Genomic DNA, 5,451 nt, shown 5'->3' on the forward strand with positions numbered 1-5,451 from the left:
CCATTACAAAATGTTCAATCCACCTATGCCACCGACGACCGAATTATTCAAGTTATGCCTGAGATTTCAGGACTACGTTCGGGTAGAGCGTGCAGCCGATCAGGATATCTGGGGAGAGTACTTGCACGACGAGGTCGAGTTCATCACCGAGGAATCTAGAGTTGGAAAAGAGAAAGTGCTTTCCTAAAGTACTTTTTTCTTTTAAATTTGAAAAAGTCACTTTTTGGCCAAAATTCATATTTGACTTCCAAGTCAACTGTAATCTTCAAAACTCTGTGCATGTGCACTTTTTGAATTATTATGGATAGCTTATATTTTAATTACCTTTTTGGGTAGTTATTGCTCCCCTTTTGGGTGGTTGCTGATATTTACCCTCCATTTATGGGTATGGGTACCTTTTTGTAAGGATGAATCTGGGCCACTTGTTTAAGTTTAGATCTTGGCTATTCATCTGTTTTTGAAAGCCTATTTAAAGGGGACTGGTTTTCCCTCATTTTGTAAGAAGTTCATGGATTGTTGCTGAAGCTCTGGCGAAATTTACATAGGATTTACTGCAAAGTTAAGACTGTTTCAATTTCATTGTGAGTGCATGGTCTCCTTCTTCACCAATTTGAATTGTTCTGTTATGTTTCTTTCATTTCTCTATAGCATTTTCTAGATAAACATCTGATAGAATCCTCGCTGTTCATACCATTAGGGACTGACTGATTGTCATTCCTTCTGCATGGTTAATCTGAACCCTCTCACATGCTTAGTTCGGTTATTAAACAATTAGTGAATGAATATAAAATTTTTGAATCTATGTTTAATAACATGAAAATCTTATTTTCCTTGAAGATCGCACTAGATTCTTACAAACGTTGTGCTTAAATAGCTGATAGTGTTTAATCTGGTTATTTGGAGGTGTCTGTCTGCTTTTCTTGAATATGCTATCTTAGTCAAATAATTTATACTTTCTGTATCTCTTTTTCCTATCCCCCTTTTTCCCCTTTTTTTTACCAAGAAGAATCTGCAGTCCACCTGAATTAGTATCAATCCCATTAAAACCAATCGATAACGAGACTATTAGAATTTTAGGGAACTCATCCAACAATTGTACATTTCACCGTAAGTCCCCTTTGTGTTTCCAGCAAAACACATCAAACCATTGAGCAATCCTGCAGTCAAGACCTGACAATCAAAACCTTGAGGTCGTCCCCTTTGATCAACAAAACAGCATTAGGGATTTTCTTATCTCAAGAGAGGATAGGATACTTAGCGAGTACATTCTATTCTGTGTTGGCCGGATGGAGTTTGCAGCGATACGACTTTAGACACGTCAACAGGACCCCAAATGTGGTTAAAATTGCAGGGGTCGCAATTTTATGACACTACAGGAAGGCTCAACCATAGGAGAGCATGTGAGAAAGTGACTTCGATGGGGCATCTCGGATCCTCCACCCTAGTCCCAAGAGAGGATATACCATCCCTCTTGGCCTCATGTGGCCCAAGCCATCCATATAAGGTGGTCTATCTAGTGAGGTGTCCACTATCTGTTCCCCCCTCATCTTGCCAACCTTTTTCCTCTCCCTATGATTGGACTTTTTGTGTTGATTCACTATAATAGGGGGATGAGGTTACAACAGGGTGCCCTAGAAGCCCATCTCTCCTGAGCTCAAAGGCAGTACCCTCTGTAACTCCTTGGCCTCATGGGACTATCTGGTCCCCACCTTGAGGTGGCATACCTAGGAGAGTGCCCCATCATTGTACCCCTCTTGCAAACCTTATTTCCTCTACCATGGCTGGAAACATTCAGAACATAGGAACACATTCTACATATAATAGGTTGACTGCAGAAAATCAGATTAATATTTACTGTGACATATATATTTGCAATCATAACAGTGGTGTGTTGCTAATAGTTAGTATGCAGAGATTTTATGTAAATTGATACAGCATTGACTTTATTATGCATATGAGACTCATACCAAAACTGTAATATTCAATCGAGCTGCTGAGTGCTTAATATATTATCAAATACCAAGTCAGATGATTCCCTCCTCCTTGGAGTGATGGACTGTTGTGTAAATATCTTTTCCTTAATTGGTAAAGAGTCATCTCTGCCCATTCATAAAGTTACGACTCTCCTCTCAAAAGACGTCTCCATATCTCATGTATCCCATCCTTTCATAACTGCTGGGTCCGTTGGTGAATTCATACCTAATTGGGGATTAGTCAATACATCAATCTGGGCACTAATAGATGGATAATCAGTCAGACATTAGTTAACATATTAACTGAGTATTAATATCTTTTTTGTAAGATCACTGCCCTTGTTGTCATCTCACGGGTTCTCATGGAGAACATTCCATAGTAAATCTGTTCCTCATAATTATCATCTACCAGTTCGTCCATTTCTCCCTACTGTTGGTCAGAAAGGGGGGTTTTTGAGAAAATTGTGATGTCTTGTGTCCAAGACAATTTTCTCCTAAGGGTGTGAGTGTAGGTGTCATGACGGGGGGATGCTATTTGCATTAAGAAATTGTATATTCCCTTATCTATTTCTTATTTGTTTGTTTTCTTTGTACCATTTCTTTTTTGATAATTACAATTTATTCAAATCAAAGTGGGAAATCGTCTCTCAATTAGTTTTTTATAATAAAAGTAAAACTGATAAAATCAAAATACTAACTCGTTCCCTCAATTACATCATGAAAACATACAATTCAACTGATGCCTAAAATGCATAACAGATATCACACAAGTCACATGCTTCCACTAGATAGGAATAATTTCAATCAATAATATTTGGTACTAATGGTAATAAGTAGACCAGCACTGAGGACAATTAAGCATTTGGATGGTGGCACCAATTTCTGTCACCATTGTTTCTACTCAATCTGAGAGGAGAGAAAATAATGATTATTTTGTTGATCATAATCCAATTGAAAGCGTACATTTCAAAGTCATCCACATCATCTATTTTCAGAGGATGTTTTTGTTGGCAATATGCAGGAATTGATTATGTGTTGTCATTGATATCAACACTGCTCCGGTTGGTTGCTGACTTGCTTTGGTTGGACATGGTTTTGGTAGAGGTTATCAGAGATTCTGCTCCGGTATGTTCATATTGTTGGATTCGGTTTTGGAAGGATATTCATGATGATTATATGTATGTCATACTCAGTTGGTTCGCGATCTGGTGCTCCGGAAGCTATTGATTATGTTCTAGACTGCTGGTTGATGTTCTTGGTCCCGGTTGGTGATATTTGATGAAATGGTTAAGTGGTTTTGATGCGGCTTCTAGAAATGGTTCTTAACATGCTATAGGTGTTCTTGATCGTGTCCCAATTGTTTGGTGGCTTCGCATTGGCTAGTGTGAAGATTTGGTGATCCTATTTGGGTCCGGTAGGATATTCTGTGTTATTGACAGTAAGGGTTTTCCTTGGTTGGTGTAACGTGTTGCGGTTGATCTAGAATCCTCTCCGGAAGTGTTTGATGATTTGAGAATGTTATTTGGGTCCTTGGCCGACATGGGTTGTGATCCAATTATTGTATTGTGCATTGTAATGATAAATTTATATTAGGGTGGCCGACCTACTTGTTTAGGTCTATGTAACGTATAAATATGATTGTAAGATCTCATTGTAGATCATGGACGAATAAATGGATGAATAATGGATGGATTGGATGCATAGATGAGCGATTAACAAATATATGTAGATGCGAAATAAGGTCTGCAAGGTTGATAGAGTTTGTTGATCAAGTTGTATGAGGATTTAGTAATGTGCTTAACTGGAACCGTAACCAAGCATTAAGAGATGCTATTTCCACAGTTCATTTCCTCCGGATTGTAGTCCGATGATTATGGGAGTCTGTGAGACTTCCCTTTTGTGTTGATAAGTGTCCTCTAGGCAGTTGGTCCCATTGTAATATTTTCACATACTGCTGCAAAAGTATTATCTGATTGTGGGTAGGGTTTCCCACCGTGGTTTTTCCCTTAACCGGGTTTTCCACGTCAAAATATTGGTGTTGTGTGTTGTGTACTCTCATGCTTTATCTTTCACAGTGTTGTTCTCATTTTGCTCAGGTAGAAGGTTTATAATCTGCAATAATTGTTTAACTTGTGGAAAACTGATTCACCCCCCCCCGCCCCCCCTCTCAGTTTTCCTCCGGTTCATTCTAACAGTTTTAACCAGGCATTTGAAGTTAAAACCAACATTCCAACTTGAAAGTCTGCTGTCATGAAAACAAGTGCAAATAGAGACAAGGGTTGGCTGTGTCCGATCATTATCTGAAACAAGCTGAAGGTATGATTTATTGTCATCCAAGCAGTTTTTCAACAGTCTTTCTAAAAGAAGCAATTTGAAGGCTGTTGTAATAGAAAGAGCATGGTCCACTGCTTTGGAAACAAGAGCAAAGAGATACAAGAGTTAGTTATACGGTGTACCTGATCATTATCTAAACCAAGCTGAAGGTAGGATGTATTGTCATCCATGAGGAGCAGTTTTGCAACAGATTTTCTAAAAGAAGCAATTAAAAGGCTGTTGCAATATAAACAGCACATGGCAATTCATAACCCCCAGGTGAGCTTACTGAGGTCCGACAAATACACTTAGCCACCTCCATAATGCAGTTAACTGTTACTAAAAATAATTTGATACAGGAACTTCAAGAAGGCAGTCTTTACACCACCCAAGGTGTCCATGTGGGCTTTATCTTGGCACCAAACCAACTTTCAGTTTTTTTCAGTTTTAGTAAAACCTTACCCCAGGGAAAATGACTTCAAAAGGGCTTTAAAAAACTAAAGACATATCCCATTCGTCAAAGTTTTCCAACCCTCCAAGTTAGCGAAAAATAATGGTTGACCTCCTGTCAAAATCATATAGAGTATCACTTCTGAAAATAAGATCTCCACCTTTACAGAAAGAGAACAGCCTGGAAAGATCTAAGAAGGAAAAGCACATACTAATAATGTTTAGGCTGCATAACCCAGCCAATTTGTGATGTTTTTGTAAGTTTGCTGATACAAATTTGCAGCCCTGGTTTTGGATACTTTACTAGGGAGCTTAGGGGAAGTATACTATATAGTTAAACAAGTTACTACAAATAAATTAATAATACATTGCCTCAATTTGACAAGGAACGATAATATAAGGAAAAAAATTTGGACCAGCACTGTATAGCCTAAATTATGAGCTTTACGTTGCTTGTTCACTATGGCTAAGTCATAACAAATGATGTCCTGCAATTGGATGGATGACAGTGCTATGTGACATCAGAACAGTGAAACTAAATCTGCTTGATTATTATAGTCGACTAGTGAAGCCGAAGCATTATTTAATCTTAAAGACAATAATTATAACCCACTTATGATTATAAGGAAGCAAGTTTGTTTGTTTATAGTTGCACCTAAGAGACCCAACGAAGTTGAAGGAAATTGATAAATTTGTTCAGATGACAATGCAAGTA

The sequence above is a fragment of the Cryptomeria japonica genome, chromosome 9 (assembly GCF_030272615.1).
Source record: "Cryptomeria japonica chromosome 9, Sugi_1.0, whole genome shotgun sequence".
In the NCBI taxonomy this organism is placed as follows: Eukaryota; Viridiplantae; Streptophyta; class Pinopsida; order Cupressales; family Cupressaceae; genus Cryptomeria; species Cryptomeria japonica.